Below are 19,667 nucleotides of genomic sequence, written 5' to 3' on the forward strand. Positions count from 1 at the left end.
GTGCAGAGAGCCCTATTTTCATGAAAAAGTTGTCTTAGCAGACACTCTCTAGGGGGTGAGGGAGGGGTGCTGTCACCAGCCAGAGGACACCAGAGCCCAGGCTGACTGCGTTCAATAAGGCCTCAGGGTGCTGCAGGCTGGGAGCTCTGCTTCTGGCCCTGAAATCCTGCTCACATGTCCCGCTCAGTCTCCCATTGTCTCCCTAACTTGCTATTTTTTTTTTTTTAATGAATTGATGATGTAAAATATCTGATTCAGAATTTGACTTCTATTTCATGGTCGAATTAGTTAGGGGCCCAACATGTCTTCACTTCAGTTTACCTACTTCACACAGTTTACCTACCTATAGAAAAGGTATAAATCCTTTGTTTTTTGGTATAAAATCTCAGGGTCTCCATGGCGTGGCAGTGCTGTGGCACTCTGAACTTGCGGTTATTAACATTCCACCCGCACTGTCGTGTCAAACTGCCTGGCCTCGCCTTTCTCTCTTCGATGTTTTAAATTCATCACTCGCAGGGTGCTTTTCCCTTCATGCTGTCATTGTGATTTTGATTTCACTCAACTCAGCAGGCGTGCACAATCACCAGGTGGCGGCTCCCCGTTCCAGCACAACTGTATCCATCATCTTCCTCATCCTCTGGGTACCAGAACAAGCCCTTCTTATTCCACAAAGCCTTCTCTGCCAACTTGGAGCCACTTCGGACTCACAGCTTTGAACTCTTCTGGAGTGGACTGAGTTACTGACATCCCTGATTCAGATGATGAAACTCCTTATCCGGTTTTCTTACCAGATTGTTACCTACTCGAGAGCAGCAATCATGATCTGCTTTTTTGGTGGCTTCACTTCAGCATCCTATACACTGTTGGTTCAATAAGTATTTGATATCTGTGGAACACATTTCTAATGTTAAATGATCTTGTTTTAGACTCGAGATGACACCATCTCTTTTGTTTTATTGCATGACAATATCGCATACATTTTAAGAGCTCTAAACAGAGTTGCGGATATCCTATTCATCTTTGATTTGCACCCCTCTTTTGGAGATCACCACTTAGATTCTTGGCTCATGAATCTGTTCAATGAGTATAAATGATTGAGTCTCTTAACTCCCAGAAGGGTTAACTAGAAAATTAGTCCTCAACTTGAAACTTCAATTATGTACATAAAATCTATGCACCCTCCTCATTAAGCACTTTTGTCAGCTGAAGCTAGTCTTCAATTTAATAATTTTATTAGTATTCTAAAATTGTAGCAGGAAAGATTAATTTTAGTAATAATTAGAAAATTGAGCATTGGCCGGGCGCGGTGGCTCAAGCCTGTAATCCCAGCACTTTGGGAGGCCGAGACGGGTGGATCACGAGGTCAGGAGATCGAGACCATCCTGGCTGACACGGTGAAACCCCGTCTCTACTTTAAAAATACAAAAAACTAGCCGGGCGAGGTGGCGGCGCCTGTAGTCCCAGCTACCCGGGAGGCTGAGGCAGGAGAATGGCGTGAACCCGGGAGGCGGAGCTTGCAGTGAGCTGAGATCCGGCCACTGCACTCCAGCCTGGGCGGCAGAGCGAGACTCCATCTCAAAAAAAAAAAAAAAAAAAAAAGAAAATTGAGCATTAAGTTATTTTTTTCCAACAGAGTTGTCTTCATACCGTTATATTTCACTGTGTTTTAGCAAGGCAGTACATGTGCAAACGGAAAAGAATATATTTGTGTGTGACCTAACTAATGCATTTTTAAACAGAATGTAAAGTTTTGTTAAAACACTAGAATTCCTGTTTTATTAACTAAGCTCCAAATAATGCTAGCCTCACCAAAAAAAAAAAAAAAAAAAAAGAAAAAATCATGTCTATTCTGTTAGAGCTACCATCTTCTAACTTTCTCATCAGCTTATATGAAACATATACAGCAGCAGGAATTGAACAGAAACAATTAAGGATATGGAAAGTATATCTTTCCAGTGAGATTTGCTCTGCACACAATATACATGTCAGGCCCTGCATGATGTGTGCTTTCTGTCTGGCCTTCCCCCAACCCCCACCCTTTTCTTCCTTGTCACCCCAGCAGCTGAGCAGCCGTGTCTTCTGAGCTGGTGCATAGGTCGGCTTTGGTGTGAACTCCGTCTACCTGCATCATCCCTGCACATAGCAGGATGCCTTCCTCATGCCATTCTGATCACACTATTGGCTCATTCCTCTTTGTTCAAATTGCAAATGTGAGGCAATTGGGGTGCTAGAATCCTGAAGGTCAGATGCTACATAGGTCTCATCGTTGGATGTGGTCCTGCCTCATTTATGGGGTCAAAGTGTCAACATTTTAGGTATGTATACCTCAAAGCGGAAGGAGACTGGAACTCTAGGTTAAGCTGCATGTCAGCTGTGTAGTGTCATTCAGGATTCTTCATGAGGTGAGTCATTGGAGGAAGCAGCGAAACCATGGGGGCAAGGAATATTTCAAAGGCCCCAGGACAATTTAAACATCAACAAACATTGTGTCTGGACCCAATGGGATATGGAGCTTGCTGTCAGGTGACATGGAGCTTGTCAGGTGACATGAGGAATCTTGTGTCTATGATGGAATCTGCCACTAGGTAGTGGAGAGAGAGAGCCACCTTCCAAAAGGCCAAAAATGGTACAAGAAAAAGGAGAGGTGTGGTTGAGTAGTTAAAGAAAGTTGTGAAGATTTTTCTAAGGAGGTAGTGAAAGTTTGACTTCTCTGCTGCCATTATTAACAACACCTTTTCCATGGAAGTTTCTGTGCTCTGGTCTTCTAGAGGAACAAGAATCCAAGCTGAATATATATATTTTTTTGAGACAGGGTCTCACTGTGTTGTCCAGGCTGGAGTGCAGTGGCGTGATCTTGGCTCACTGCAACCTCCACCTCCTGGGTTCAAGCTATTCTTATACTTCAGCCTCTGGAGTAACTAGGACTACAGGCGCCCGCCACCACTCCTGGCTAATTTTTGTAGTTTTAGTAGAGACAGGTTTTTGCACGTTGGCTAGGCTGGTTTCAAACTCTTGGCCTCAGGTGATCCATCCGCCTTGGCCTCCCAAAGAGGTGGGATTACAGGCATGAGCCACCATGCCCTGCCCAAGCTGAATTTTTGTATGTTTTATTGGAAATGTAGAAACATTCCATTCACACTTAATTAGTCCATTTGGAAAATATTGATTAGAATTTCCCATTTTCTAAAAAGTATTTTTCAACTAGTACTCCAATCACTGTTATTAACATCATCTCTACAAAATCAGTCAGTCTCCTTTAAGCTTTATGTTATGAGCGATGTCAGTTTGATTACTTAAAAAACAATTAAAATGAGTTGTAATTTTATATCAGACTTTGAGCCATATATGGATTGATGAATGTTCTTAAGTCATCATACTTTAAAATTCAACCAAACAGGTAATTATCATATACCATCAAATATAATTATAGGTGCTCATCTCCATAAAACCCTACAACTTAATATCATATATTAGCAGTTAATCATATAGCTTAAATGGGTCTATGATGCATTTTTTGAGCTCTCTAATCTGCATCAGTGAAGAATACACACAGCACATGAGAAAAAGGTTAAATGAATGCTCAAGGAAAAAAGGATATATTTTTAAATATTTACACTTCTGAAAGGAAGCGTGTTCTAATTCAGGAGCCTTGACTAAGAGTTAAGAATCAGATCAACGCAGCCCATTCTGGGAGGTGACACCCAGAGAAACCACTCCCATTATTACACTTGCCTCCAAGGACAGCCAGACCAATGGACTATGTCCCCACCCCAAGTTCTCATTATTTCCCCTGCCAATGAACAATCCATTTAACAGCAAATACACTATGAGGATTTTTTGGGTTGGTTTCCATTGACTTAGCCCTGACAACTCACTAATACCAAGCTTCATGACACAACCCTTTTATTCCCAGGAATTGTAAGTGGTTCCATCTGCAAATTCTTCAGAAGAATTCTTGTGCATTGATATTACCTCCTGTGATCTTGTATCACCTCTATTGAACTGTGAAATGCTGATGGTAGCTTGTCAAAGTGACTATACTTCTTCACCTATCCTTCTATTCAGTGTGAAGGCTATTCCTGTCTTACAATTTTTAATTGTTTAAAAGAAAGTTTGATATATAAAAACAAGAAAAGGAGCCGCTTTGATAGTTTAAAAAGCCCAGGCTGAAATGATGCATTACAAAGTATATAGATTCTGTACTCCAGATAAGATGGGGTTTAGAGGCAGTGGTAGAAACGGTTGCTCCTTGATGGGGAAGGTAATAAACTTCTGCTCTCACTGGAGAATTGACCGTGAGGCGGGGTCAGGAATCTTCAGGGGAGAGGAGAGCGGTGTGGCCCTTGTCTAGGTTTCCATTTATACCTGAAGATGGAGCGGAATACACACTCCAGGTGCCTGGAACACCATTGTGTGGGCGTGTGGGTCACGGCTCTGAGGGATACACACTCCAGATGACTGGAAGCCCATAGCCTGGGAAGCGCAGGTCACACCCCGAGGGAAAAGGCTTAAGGATGAACATCTGCAGAAGGAGGGGACAAGGATGGGAGGCAGCAGGGTCATTGGGCTTTCCAGGACTCAATCAAAAGGTTTCCAGGTCATTTCTGGCACAGCTGTCAGTGGTTACAGGAAGCAATTTGGATCCCAGGCTCCTGGAGATGAACAGCTTTATGGTGAGCTCAGCTCTGAGTGTGGACGCGTTGCCGTCCCAGGGGTTTCTGTCTCAGAAGAAACGGAAATCTGGTGAAAGGATGGCCAGGCTGGCAAGAAACCAGTGGTTTAGCTAGAAAAGGAATTTGCTACTGTTGCCAGCCAATGCTTTATTTGTTTTGGGGAACAAATATTGCTCTGAGTGAAATATCCATTTCTGGCATCTACGAAAAATTGGTTATGGTTCCTTGTTTTATTTATATCATTACATTTTTAAAATGAAGGATTTAATTTGCTTTTGCTCGTATTTGTTGCTGACATTGCTCAGTTCTCCAAATGGCTGCTGTCTTTCCTCTAGTACTTAGTCTGCCATCCAGAAGCAATTCAACAACACCCAAGAAACTTCAGTTATTGTATTGGTAACTATAACACAAAGATTAACAAACAGGACAGGAAACGGGAGAAGGCAGTCAGGTAGGAAGTAGACAATCTAACACTGAGAGAGCACTCCCCAACATAGGCACTGTGTGGAGGTTTTACCCAAATGACGCTTCATTTAACTTTCACCAAAAGAGAGCAAGGTCCTTCCCCATCTGAGGGACAGGCCTCTGACACCCATGTCCATAGCTGTAATCCCACAGGTTGGCCATGGCTGAGTTGGTTAGGGACAGACACCTCCTGGAAGCTGGGCTATCGTCTTCTCAGTCTTTGATTTGGAATTCAGTCTTTATCATTGAAGGGTTAGAACTGTAATAGACAAACAATTGGGAACTAAGAGGCTGCTGAATCCTGTTATATGAATTAGCAAAATAGGACATCAGATGGATGGATGGAGAGAGACGGAAAGAGAGATGGATAGATGGATGGATTGAGAGATGAGAGATGACAGCTAGAGGAAGGGAAAGAGGAGAGAAGGAAGGAAGAAAGGACATGAGAGAAAGAAAAAGAGAGAGAGAGAGCAACTTACAGAAAGAAATGTGCATGGGAAGCAGAGCCCTGGTTCCAGTGTCTTCCTGTAGCTCCCCTGAATTCCTATTCCTTGGTTCCACGAGACACCCCTAAGTCCTTAGAACAAACTCTCATTCTAAGCTAAAAGTTTGTTTTTGTTGCCTGCACACAAAGACTCCTAACTAATGATACAGTGAACAGAATGACTGAACTCTGTGTAATATGATAACCTGATAACACTTTTAAGATCGATTAGAATGGGACCAAACTAAAGGCAAAACACCTGAGCACAGTGAAGTCCTATACAGTCATTAACATTCTCCTGACTTAGAGCCCGTGATAATTAGGGAGTGACCTGCAGCAGTTTCCTTCACTCTGTGAGCCATGCATGCAAATGAGGGTTACAGGAGAGGAATGCAGACCTGGGGCCCACCCGCATTCATGAACAATTGATGGGGCCATGACAGGTCACTCTGATCTGCCCAGTGCCCCTTGCTGCTGCTGGTAGACTTGTAGGATCCTATAATTTAGGCTTCTCCTTAATTCAAATGAACTATGACTTTTTTGTGCCCTTCTCTGTTCCTGTTATGTGGAAGAAATTTCATCTCTTGGTCATTTATGCATTTTAAGATTTGATAGCCACCCTGGTGGCTCACGCCTGTAATCTCAACACTTTGGGAAGCTGAAGTGGCTGGATCACAAGGTCAGGAGATAGAGACCATCCTGGCCAACATGGTGAAACCCTGTCTGTACTAAAAATACAAAAAAAAAAAAAAAATAGCTGGCATGGTGGCACATACCTGTAATCCCAGCTACTCAGGAGACTGAGGCAGGAGAATCGCTTGAACCAGGGAGTCGGAGGTTGCAGTGAGCTGAGATTGCACCACTGCATTGCAGCCTGGTGACAGAGTGAGACTCCATCTCAAAAAAAAAGATTTGATAGCAACCCTTTAGAGGTCGACATGAGAAATAAGTGAATTAGTATTTAAAAGACCATAGAATGCCTGGTCCATGGTAAGCAAGTAAAAGTCTATTCACTGCCTATACAATAGCCACATGTTTCTCTCCATTTCCCAGGCCACTGAGCCTTAGGTGGGGACATATGACAATTTCTGGCCAATGTGCTGTGAATGCAAGTGACATGTGCTACTTGTGGGCTGAACCCAACGGGAATTTTAACATGAGCCTGGGTTTACTCTGCACGTTTGGCCCCTGTTTGACCAGTGTCTTCATGGCCTCCTGCTCTGGAGGGTAGAACAAAACACTTGAGGGATAGAGCTGAGCCTTCCTCTACATGTTGCAAAGGTAGAATGTGTGAAACAAAGTCTTGATCCTGTTGAGCCCCTAGGGTTTAAGGATCATGTGATAGCACAGAATCATCTCTCAAATCAAGAAATAAACATACTGTCTCATGAGCTTGCAGTCTATTTACAAGACTGAGACAGGGCAAACATTTTCTTAAGAAACAAAAAGGTAAAATCGCATCTACAAACCTTGCAGCTTTCTACAAATTCTCCTCCCCTGGAATTCTCTGCCTTCCTCCTTTCTTGATGTCCTTACACAACATGAAGGAGTGAATTGTCCTGTAACACACATTCATGATGAAGGCATGGGATCCTACAGATCGGGGTTTCTTCCTGCCTTGGCCCATCCTGTTTGACCTGGGACAGTCTATGCAAATTATCTGCACTTCCAGATTCTCACCTGGGCATAGAGAGGAAGAAAGCTACTGTCTCAGTGTTGGAAAATTAAGCAGAGGAACACAGGGGCACCACGGTGCCTGAAATGTGCCATCGGTGTTAGCTATGATGACGAGATGATGAGTAAGCAGATCCACTAACACGAAATTGGCAAGCATGAGCCCGAGGCAATGGTGCAGGTGTTGAGTCAAATTTGCCTCCTAGGACATTCCTGTTACTGTTACTCGGGGACATTCCTGGATGGACAGAGCTCAACCTTGGGCTTTAGTTGTAGAATGTTTTGTATCTGCCAGTGTGTATGCTTCTGACTCTTATTAGGGAAAGCTAGTGAAAGCAAGGGACTGTTTAATTATCTACTTTGTAATTCACTGTGGTACTAGCAGTGTCTTGCCTAAGGAAGGCTTTACATTTTCTTTAGGCAGCAAATGCAGAATTAATTCATACACAAAAGGTGTTTTTTTAAAATATTCTGTACAGGATTTGTGATTTTCCTTCGTGACTTGATATAATCCACCTGCTTGTCCCTTAAGAAGGGAGAGTTGAGAGAGGCAGCAGGTCTAACTGGCTTTGCCTGCCTCTCAATGAATATCATTTCTGGCTGTGCACAGAGAGGAATTTCAAGATTTATGGGTGTGCTGAGAAAAAATGGTAGAAATCTGCCTGCTGGGAAGCAAGAACTCAGCAAAGTCCCAGATGTCCTAGGGCAGGCAGTGAAGCCCAAGTCCGGGGGCGGGGAAAGGCTTGAGTCTTGCTGATAAACCAGCTCCTCGTGTTTTAGTGGGCGAGGTCTGCTCATTTGTAAGAAGAGAGTGGCTGGACTTGTTGCTAAAATAAAGGCTATCACTATCCAACAAAATCTTCTTTTTTTTCTCTCCTGAAACTAGAAGAGTGATGGGGCATGACATTGCTTCAACTGGTCAAAGGGTTATGTGGGTGAGTTACAAAGTCAAAGTGTATGCCAAACAGGTGTCAACATGAAGTAAGCCAGAAGTGCAGGCCCTTACTTCCAATTAGTTTATAATTGCAGAACAATTTAAAGCAGTGTGTTCCTTAAGTTCCAAAAGCCACTGAAATCAGTGGTGAAAATGTGTGTTCATCACTGAGTTGGTAGCAGAGAAACTGAGGCAAAGCAAACCAGGACGGAGGCTGTCCTTCTCCTCTTTGGTGCCCAGAAACAGAACTCTCCATTATCTGAAGCTGGCTTCATTTGCTGAGGAAACCACTACTCCATTTCTAGATAATCCTAGAGGTCTTTTATTTTTTATTTATTTCAATTATTAATTATGATTATTATTGATGAAAGACAGATTATGCTTCTCTTTTCAATTTTGCACTCTAGATTTCTATATGTTTTTTCTTTTTAAATCTTTTTTCTCTTCTTGGACCTTTTTTTCTTCTGTATAGCTGTTCTTCCTGGTGGATTTCCTCAACATAAGTTCCAAACATTCTCTTGATTATTTTTTATATCATGCTTTTAATTTCTAAGTGCTATTTTTTGGTCTCCAGATATTTCATTTGTATATAACATAATGCTCATATTCTTGCTTCACAGATACAATATTTTTTTATCCCCAAGTATATTAATAATTTTTCTTTGCTTGTATGCTTGGAAATTTTCTTCTCCTTGCATAATCGTATTTCTTTCAAGTGATTTTCCTTTGTTATTGTTTGCAATTTTGTTTTTGTTTTGGATTCAATTGATTTCATGTTAGAGGCTTTTCTCAAATATTAAGTGGTTCCTTGTTTTATGACCATAATTAAATAAATAATTAGCTAAATATTTCCTCACATCCAGGTTTGGATTCTATTTCTCTGGGTCAGTAGTTACTGTCATACATCTGCTTTGTAGCTTTTAAAAGTGTACTGACAGAATTAGAAAAAAAGTCTTAAAATTCACATGGACTCAAAAAAGAGCCTGAATAGCCAAAGCAACCCCAAGCAAAAAGACCAAAGCTGGAGACATTACATGACCTGACTTTAAATTATACTACAAGGCTATAGCAACTAAAACAGTGTGGTGCTGTTATAAAAACAGACACACGGATCAGTGAAACAGAATAGAGAAGCAAGAATAAAGTCACATACCCAACTGATCTTCAACAAAGTCAACAAGAATGTACATTGGGGAAATGGCATCCTATTCAATAAATGGTGCTTGGAAACTTAGATAGCCACATGCAGATGAATGAAAGTAGACTCAGACCTCCTATCACGTACATAAATTAACTAAAGATAAATTAAAGACTTAAATATCAGACTTCCAGGAGACAACCTAGAAAAAACTATTGTGAACATTGGCCTAGACAAAGAATTTATGACCATGTCTTCAAAAGCAAATGCAACAAAACAAAAATAGACAAATGGGACTTAATTAAAGTAAACACAGCAAAAAAAAAAAATAAATAAATCAATAGATAAACATAAACCTGCAAAATGAGGAAACATATTTGCAAATTATACATCCAACAAAGGTCTAATCTAATCTCCAGAATTTACAAGGAACTCAACTCCACAAGAAAAAAAGCAAACAACCTGATTAAAAATTGGGCAAAGGATATGAACAGACATTTTTCAAAAGAAGACATTCATGTAGTCAACAAACTTATGAAGAAAAGCTCAACATCACTAATCATTAGATAAATGCATATTAAAGCCACAATTGTGACACCTTCTTACACCAGTCATAAGGGCTATTCTTAAAAATTTCTAAAACCAATGTTAGCAAAATGTGGAGCAAAACAAACCCTTATACACCATTAGTGGGAATGTAAATTAGAATAACCTCTATGGAAAACAGCCAGGAGATTTCTCAAAGAGTTAAAAGTAGAACTACATTCATTTCAGTGACTTTACTCCTGGGTATCTACCCAAAGGGAAAGAAGTAACTATATAAAAAAGAGAGCTGCCATCATGTGCTCACTGCAGCACTATTCACAATAGCAAAGATAGGAAATTGACCTACATGTCCACTATTGGAGAATTGGATAAAGAAAATGTGGTGTATATATACCATGGAATACTACTGAGCCATGAAAAGAATGAAATTGTCTTTTATAGCAACAGGGATGGAACTGGAGGCCATTGTCCTAGGTGAAATAACTCAGAAATAAAGTCAAATACTACATGTTCTCACACTTAAGTGGTAGCTAAACAGTGGGTACACATGCACCTACAGGGTGGAATAATAGACACTGGAGACTCTAAAATATAGAAGGCTTTGGGGAGTGCGAGTTTAAAAATTAACTACCGAGTACAGCATTAACTACTTGGGTAACGGGTACAATGAAAGCCCAGGCTTCATTGCTGCACAGTGAAAAATGTCTGTTCATGTCCTTGCCCAATTTTAAATCAGGTTGTTTGCTTTTTTCTTGTGGAGTTGAGTTCCTTGTAGATTCTAGAGATTAGATTGGACCTTTGTTGGATGCATAGTTTCCGAATACGTTTCTCTATTCTTCAGATTTATGTTTTCTCTAAACCTGCGGGTTCATGTTTTCTCTGCGGGTTTATGTTGTGCATAACCAAAGTGTTTTCTTTTTAAGTTTTTTTTTTTGGAAGAAATCTGCACTTGTACCCCCTAAATCTATACAAATTTACCAATGTTTTTTAAGTGTGCCAATGTTTTTACTTTTCGAATTTTTTTTTTAAGTGTGATGATGTTTTTACCTGTTGCATTATCCCTTTCATTACAGATTTGTGTCTTTAACACAATCCCTTTGGAATTGTTTATTTTGCTTCAGAAGAGAGAAAAAGTCGACACCTGCTTTCCTTCTGCCATCATCGTCAGGAAGTGTCCTCTTGCTCATCTCCTGTCCAGTGATGCCTTCCTGCTGTGCCCCCCGGAATGGCTCTTACCGATTTTACCAGCCCTTTCCATATCACTGCACCCAGTGGAAACGTCTTCTCACCAGCCTCCTCAAGTGTGGCCATGCTATCTCCTTCCTGAGACACTTTCCTCTGGGGATTGCCCTGCTGTGATAGCCTAGTCATCATCATCCCAGACACTCACAGTACCCTGTCCCCGAACCAAATCAGAGCACTTTGACACAAGGCAGCCTCCAGGCAGGGGTCACCTTGGGATTGTCAGATCCATGTCACTCCAACAGAGCCTCTTCCTTCCCTCTCACTGGTTTCTGCCAACGGAGGGGGGCCAGGTGCCACACTCACACTCCTTGAATCTGAGTCAACCACCACGCAGGATTTAAGAAAAATATGCTTACCAGATGATGCTGGCCAGGCGCGGTGGCTCACACCTGTAGTCCCAGTAATTTGGGAGGCCAAGGCGGGTGGATCACTTGAGGTCAGGAGTTGGAGACCTGCCTGGCCAACATGGTGAAACTCTCCCTCTACTAAAAAACAAACTGCCTCTTCAGAAAAAAAAAAAAAAACAAAAAAAAAGCCAGACATGGTGGTGTGCTCCTGTAATCCCAGTTGCTGGGGAGGCTGAGGTGGGAGAGTGGCTGGAACCTGGGAGGTGGAGGTTGCGGTGAGCCGAGATCGCACAACTGCAGTCCAGCCTGGTGACACAGCAAGACCATCTCAAAACAAAACAAAACAAACAAAGAAACAACAACAAAAAAAATGGAGAGATGATGCTGCACGCCTGGCATTGCTATTTCAAAAGAGTGATCATTCTACATCTGTTCTTAGCAAAACCTGCTGTTTTTTGCAAACCCCTATAAATTATTGTATGTGCCTCATAAACTGCTGTAGAATTTTTTCCAGGCTCAACAGCAGAATTTCTCCTTGAAAATCAGGAAAACAGCCAGTCTGTGGCACGTCTTCCTTTCATGAAGAATCGTCAGTTTCCTGCACACGTGGAGGTTCCTGAGGCAGCACAGGGCCTTGTGTTCATGGAAACATTGAAGTGCACGCCCTGATCCAGCCCATCTGAACAGGTTAACCTCACCTCTCCAAACTGGGGAGGTTATTCTCTCTGATGAAGAAGATTTAAAAACCGTGGAACAGAGCAATTTTGTTTTCTGTCTGCCCCATGTCACCTTCACGCCTTGCCCAAAATGATTTTGTCAAACACCCAGTGAAAACAAGAAGTTTGTTTTTCTGTTTGTGCGTGTGCCGTTAAACTTTCTGACAGGCTTCGCATATTCTGCACTTAAACTTTCTAGAAAATGTTCCTACAAGTCCATGTGCCTTTGAATATGTCCATGGTTAGATTAAATTTATGGAAACCCCGCTTATATACACTGGTATTTTAAAATATATCTCCCCATCCATTCTCTCTCATTTTTGGTTTTTTATATTTTGGGTTGTTTTAAGCCTTGTTATTTATAATCTCGTGAGTTAATCTTTCCATTTTTAAGGTGGTAGAACCACTTTCATAGAGAATAATTGCATCATGACAAAAGTTGCTGCTTGCTCAGAAGTGACAGAGCATGAATTTAAAGTTAGGCCTGTCTGACTCCAGAGCTGGCGTGTGTAGACACTGATGGCAAAACGCAGACACATGTGTCCTCTCCCTGCCTTGATGTGGCTTGGACATTGGGATTATAGCAGGCTGTCAAGGTTGAGAACCACTGGCCTGGAGCAGCTCAGGCCACCTGACAGCTGAGGGTTGGAGGAGGACAACCAACATTACTCCACAGAGCTCCACGTGGGCCTGAGTTGCAACCTTACACCCATAGAAGGTAAGACAGGGAGATGAGGGACCCCAGCCTTGAGAGGAATGAGTGACAGCAGCTTCAGCTGACCCCTGCTCAGCTTCTTCTGTTACCATAGACATGACTTGGGTTTAGAAATAAGTGTCCCCTCAGACTTGAGTTCAGCAGGTGGTGTGAGGGAGACAGAGAAATATGGAATAAGAAGGGGAACAGACAGCGGCCAGGACTGCAGGCTGCTGCTGGGCCCTAGAACACCAAGTTCGGGTTGTTTTTTTGGTGATCCAGGAGCAGAAGTCTCAAAGTAGAAGGAAAGTTAAACCAATGTGCAGCCAATCACGATGCTATTCAAAGAAGACTTGCTAAACAGTAGTGTCTAGGTTTTCATTGTTCTTCCTCCCACTTGTTTTTAGAAGCTGCAAGACCACACAAATTCTGGGTGGACCAAAGAATTCTTATCCTCAAAGGGAGAGAGAACATTATTGGCTTTGCCAGTTCTTTAGTGCACAGATCAAAGACTCCAAGGACAGCCGGGTGTGGTGGCTCATGCCTGTAATCCCAGCACTTTGGAAGGTCCAAGTGGGCAGATCACTTAGGGTCAGGGGTTCGAGACCAGCCTGGCCAACATGGTGAAACCCTATCTCTACTAAAAATACAAAAATTACTCAGGTATTGTGGTGTGTGCCTGTAATCACAGCTACTCGGGAGGTTGAGGCGGGAGAATCGCTTGAACCCAGGAAGCAGAGGTTGCAGTGAGCTGAGATTGTGCCATTGTACTCTAGCCTGGCAGACAAAGTGAGACTCCATCTCAAAAAAAAAAAAAAAAAAAAGACTCCAAGGACAATTGGCATAAGAGGAGAAGCAGTGTGGCTAGTTCATTTGTTTCTGAAAAATCACTGGATTAAAGTGAATGAGGAACTGAAATTGTTTTAAAAAAAGAAACTTAAAAAAGATGCATCATGAATTTTTTGTTAAAAATATTTTGATGAAGAAGCCAAACTGGATGAAAAAAAAAAAAAAACTGTGTCCTTGACAGTCTAGAAGGAGGTGGCATGAAATGGCCTGCCTGTCTTTGACTGTGTGCATGTGTGTATGTGCACATAATTGTGTGTATATGTGTGTTTATGTGTGCATGTGGCTATGTGCAATACTTGTGTGTATATGTGTGCATGTGGCTTTGGGCAATACTTGTGTATATATGTGTGCATGAGTGTGTGCATGTGCATATGTGCACATACTTGTGAGTGTATGTGTGTACACATGTGTATGTGCACATATTTGTGAGTATATGTGTGGATGTGTATGTGCACATATTTGTGTGTATATGTGTGGATGTGTGTGCATGTGCATATGTGCACATACTTGTGTGTATATGGGTGCACACAAGTGTATGTGCATACGTCTGTGTGTATATGTGCACACATGTATGTGTACCTGTGTATGTGCATGCACATGTATGTGTATACCTGGAACCAACTAAGCCTGCTGTGACATGTCATCTCTCCAAGAACCACACGGCCAGTGTTCAAAGTCACCCCCACTTAGTCTGGGACAGGGCGACGCAGATCTACTGTGCTCGTCTAAGATGAAGCGTTGACCAGATTGCAGAGAAAGCAAGCCAGAGTCAAGATGTTGGGGGCACCTTTCATTACTGTTGGCCAAATGCAATTAATCCCCTTTCTAAACCTTCAGAATGATTACATATTAATTGTATGGTCATACCTATCTCTGTAAGTATGTTGTTTTTCTGGGGGGAGAACAGACCCTGAATCTGTGGATCTATGGCCATATTATTTGACATTTTGTCATTTAGAACTGTCTCCAGGTTTACGGTACAAACATTGTCCTGAGCAGTGAGACAGAGCTGGCTTCCAACAAGATAACTTTTTAAAGTATCACCAGGACCCCCGCATTTTCCTTGGAAGACTCCATCCTGGAAGCCGCTCTCTTTAAATATTGTCTGATCTTACTCCTCCCTTTCATGTGATAGAATGGATACAATATTTTATCCATGACAAGCCCAGAAGAGAAATTCCATTATCATTCTCTCCAGTAACACAGTATAACAGAAACTAATCTCAGTGGAGAAATATTCCTCCATTTCATGTGGACGGCTGAAACATTTGCTGCCAAAATTCCATGACAGCCATTTGTTACTGACATGGAGAACATTTTCTTACAACAGTCATAAAAGCACCTTCCAAAAAAACCACAGGGCTTATGAATTGCTTTCAAATATGCAACTGATTTTTATAAAAATGAAAGAAAAATTAAAAATCTCTATGCACTGCTGATTTTGAAGTAAAGCATGCTTTTTCTTAGGTTTTAAAAACATTAGAATAATATTTATTTGATGATTATAATTAAAGTTGGATTTCCTAGAAGATGAGTACTACTTCACTAATGAAAATATGTGTAGATATGTGTAGTTTGTTTTGAAAACAGGATTATGTGTTAAAGCTTAGAAAGAAAAGCTGAAATGTGGTATTCAGCAATATCTTACACAAATATAATATAAATGCCAGAAATCTTTAAAACACATTGCCAGTTTTAGCATTTTTATATGAAAGATGCTACTTGGGATGACATTACTTATGTTATAAAAATATTTTTGTATTATATGGAAGATAACACTCTATCATTGACTCATGTTTTCTGTGAAATGCACCCAGTGTCTTCTACATTGTACAATTTGAAGTGGAAATGCAGCCAATCTTGATTCAGAATCATTCAGTGCCTTGTGTAAATTAGAAAACAATTTAGAAGAAAAAGAAAGAAAGAAAAAGTAGAAAATCAAAGTGTGATGCAGAATAGATTGAATTTTCTTAAAACTATATTCACAAACATCTGTAGGTATTTAGAAATAGATATAAAAATGAGAAGAAATATATGTGAATATTATTAATATCCTGGTAAAAATAATTATGGTGACGTTTATTTTTAATCCTTATATTAGTTTCTTTTTCCTGCATTTTTAGAAAAGGAATCTATTATTTTAAGATCGGAAAGATATTAGAATATTATTTTATTTTATTTTTATTTTTATTTTTTTTTTGAGACGGAGTCTCGCTCTGTCGCCCAGGCTGGAGTGCAGTGGCGCGATCTCGGCTCACTGCAAGCTCCGCCTCCCGGGTTCACGCCATTCTCCTGCCTCAGCCTCCCGAGTAGCTGGGACTACAGGCGCCCACAACGGCGCCCGGCTAATTTTTTGTATTTTTAGTAGAGACGGGGTTTCACCGTGGTCTCGATCTCCTGACCTTGTGATCCGCCCGCCTCGGCCTCCCAAAGTGCTGGGATTACAGGCGTGAGCCACCGCGCCCGGCCTAGAATATTATTTTAAATGACAGTAGAACTCAACATGCCGGTCCTGGGGGAGAGAGACTAGCACTGGGTCTATTTTTGCCCTACAATGTTGGGGTTTTCATGCACATGGTTCTGTTCTGGACCCTCTAACCCACCAGCAGCATCTGGCATTTGAACTTTTACTCAGTAATGAGCCCTGTTAGAACTGAACTTTCCCAACACCATTGTGTGTGAAATGATGTGGTGAAAGTTGATTATACGAACTGGGTCATTCATATCATTCCAAACTAAATCAGAGTCGTGGGCTGAGGGGGAAAGCACTCAGGGTAAATAGCACCTGCTCCTAGAATTGCATTTTCCACAAGCCTGACTGGGACCAGCTTTACCTGGTAGCTGCCAAGATGACCTGTGACCTGTTGCTCACCTATCAGAACTTGCCAGCTCCCCAAAGCATCTCTAGTGCCAATGAACTTTGTTTCAAAGCAGTAGGTAACACTTCTCTTTCTAATAAATCCCCAGCCTCCCCTTTGATCTTTGGGCATCCTGAAGACCACCCAATCTACCTTGATGCCCTGACTTCCAGTTTGGTCATTGCCAAATAAAACATTCGATTCAGAGACTTGTCTCTATATTTTACTTTGACTTCAACTATATCAATTGGACTTCAGCCCTGCAAAAGCCAGTCTATATTGTGTTTTATTTATAAAACCTAGCCCGTTCATATGCATTTAAGCTCTTCAGGGATATTGTCTAAATATTCATTTTTCAATTATAATTTAAAATATAATTTACTCTTTAATTCACTGAAGAACCCAAGGTTCATTATAACACTCAAACCTCTTTCTTTTCCCAATTTAGATACAAAATCTTTAAAAATTCAATAGTGCTGTGCTACTGAAACTGAAGTGGTTTATGTTTGTAAGTTTGTTTGATTTTGCCTTTCTCTTTTGCTTGCATATTTAAATCTTGACTGTTTTCTCCATTTCTACAATTAGTATTCATTTATATGTAAATCTATATTATGCATAGATAATAGATAGAACCTATGTGTCATGTTGGGAACCTCATCGCCATGCTAATACGCCAGTCTTTGGAAATCCCGTGTTTCTACGAAGACACTTAAGTATTAAGTTAGGCTGAAAAAAGCTACAAGCTGTAGTGAAGAAATAGATCTTTCTCTTTGCTCTGTACATGGTGGAATATTGCATATAACTGGATTTTCAAAAGATCACAGCAAAGCATCGGCAACCAAAGAAACCTTCATTTTCTGTTGCGTGTCTGAGTTACTCTTGTTCCCCACATTCTCCCACCCTACAGCAAAATTAGGAAACAACTCTAGCACAAGGGCAGCCCAGAGACAGAGCCCAGACAGATGGTCAGCAACAGGCCTGAACGCAGAGCCATGAGGGCAGACCCACAAACAGAGCATTCAGTGAGTGCCTCTCAAAAACCGGGAATCAGGAGACGCTGAAAATACCCATGAAACAAAAAATTCCAAATGGGATGCCTACAAACAAGGTTCTTTATTCCAGGTTAGATATAATTTTAACAAGCAATTAGGAAAGACACATTTCTCAGACAAACTGCATGTTTAATTTAAAAACAGTCTCCGGACCTCCCCACATCAGCCAGACACACGGCAATGGGATCTCCAGTAACGACGAGAAAGTGGCGTTCTAAAAGAAAGGAGACTTCATCTTTCAGAGTATCTTTCCATTTGCTCCCTCAAATTAGCAACGTTTTAATTTGGCTTTCTTTTTTTGGAGCTGGTGCACAAGAGTTTATTGGGAATTTTGAATTAGAAGCAGATGGGTTTTTCAGCTCAACTTTCCTCCCTTTTCCTGTTATTCTGAAAACAATTCCGGATCATGAGAGCGTCTCAGAAGAGACCGTTTTGGTGCTCAGCCAAGATCACATTGTCTAATTTTAATACTGTGCAACAAAGTTACTAGGATATCATTTTTCTGGTTAAGTAACTCAGAAGTACTTTTGTTTTAAGTAATGCTACCTTAAAAAAAGTAGTTTGCTTTCACTTTTTCTTTCAATTCTTGTTTTGAATTTGCCAGACTTTTAAAACACTACCATGTAATCTTCTGGACATGTGAATATATCATTTACTAAGTTAGATATGTGAGGTTTTTAATCACGCTAACAAGCTTTTGCAGGCTATTGGTTAATGAAAATATTGCTTAATTACCATGGGCATTTTACAATAATTTTACTTGGAGAATATTTACCATTTGAGCCATTTGTGTTTTGCCTCAGAGATAATAATTAACCATTCAAATCCACCATGCTGTTTCCATTCCAGTTCAGTGACATTTTAATGATGCAAATAGTTTCCAATACACATTATTAAAAGGGGGCAACTGAAAGTAATGAGTTTTTATAATGGTGGTGTTCATTCCTAGGCATATAGGTTTATTTTTTTCCTAACTAATTAATATATGTGTTTGCCCTCTTTTTCTGTATTAGCATTCTGTTACTCACTAAGTAAATGAATCATGTCCTCTCTGGATACATAAATATGTAGAAAGACAATACTCCTCTGCCCAAGTTGACAGAGGGTGACCAGAAAATGACACAGCATCCAAGATGGCTGCCCTGTCATCTCCAGGGTATCAGTCAGGGTTCCCTAGAGGGACAGGACTAATATGATAGACGTATATATTAAAGGGAGTTTATTAAAGAGAATTGACTCACATGATCACAAGGTGAATTCCCACAATAGGCCATCTGCAAGCTGAGGAGTAAGGAAGCCAGTTTGAGTCCCAAGACCTCTAAAGTAGGGAAGCCGACAGTGCAGCCTTTTGTCGGTGGCCGAAGGCCCGAGAGCTCCTGGCAAACACTGGTGTAAGTTCAACAGTCCAAAGCTGAAGAACCTGGAATCTGACGTTCAAGGGGAGGAAGCATCCAGCACAGGAGAAAGATGGAGGCCAGAAGAATCAGGCAGTCTATTCCTTCTACATGCTTCTGCCTGATTAGATGGTGCTCACCCAGACTAACGGTGGGTCTGCCTCTCTCAGTCCACTGACTCAAATGTTAATCTCCTTTGGCAACACCCTCACAGACACACCCGGGAACAATACTTTATATCCTTCCGTCAAGTTGACACTCAATATTAACCATCACATCTGCCATCCCACCAGATTGCGTGTTCTAAAATCACATGGTCAAGGAATTACAGAATGGCTGTAAACTCCTGATTGTACCATAAGGATTTCCAAATCAAATTCCACTGAAAGTTTATAATGATATTGGCTGTGGCCACAGAATTAAGCCTGGATTTGAAACCAGAAGCTTTGCAAATGAAACTATTTCTCTCGTATATTATCTGAGTCTATACCATGTGTACTTGAAGTGATATCTATTGATTGAATGAAGTTGTCCACTGTTGTCAATCAGCCTGGAATGTTGTTTTTATGCATTTTTTAAAAAATGCAGTGGGCCTCTA

The 19,667-nt window shown here is 41.0% G+C and overlaps 1 long non-coding RNA gene across 1 annotated transcript in view; it reads left to right on the forward strand.

The window, feature by feature from the left end:
• The window catches only part of LOC135965001 (uncharacterized), a 28,216-nt gene extending 12,284 nt beyond the window's left edge, over positions 1–15,932 (forward strand). The window contains exon 3 of the long non-coding RNA XR_010577799.1: positions 10,988–15,932. This is a non-coding gene — a long non-coding RNA (uncharacterized lncRNA). The remainder of the gene's footprint in view (positions 1–10,987) is intronic.
• Positions 15,933–19,667: the final 3,735 nt, after the last annotated feature.

Source organism: Macaca fascicularis, chromosome 9, assembly GCF_037993035.2.
Source record: "Macaca fascicularis isolate 582-1 chromosome 9, T2T-MFA8v1.1".
NCBI classification, from domain to species: Eukaryota; Metazoa; Chordata; class Mammalia; order Primates; family Cercopithecidae; genus Macaca; species Macaca fascicularis.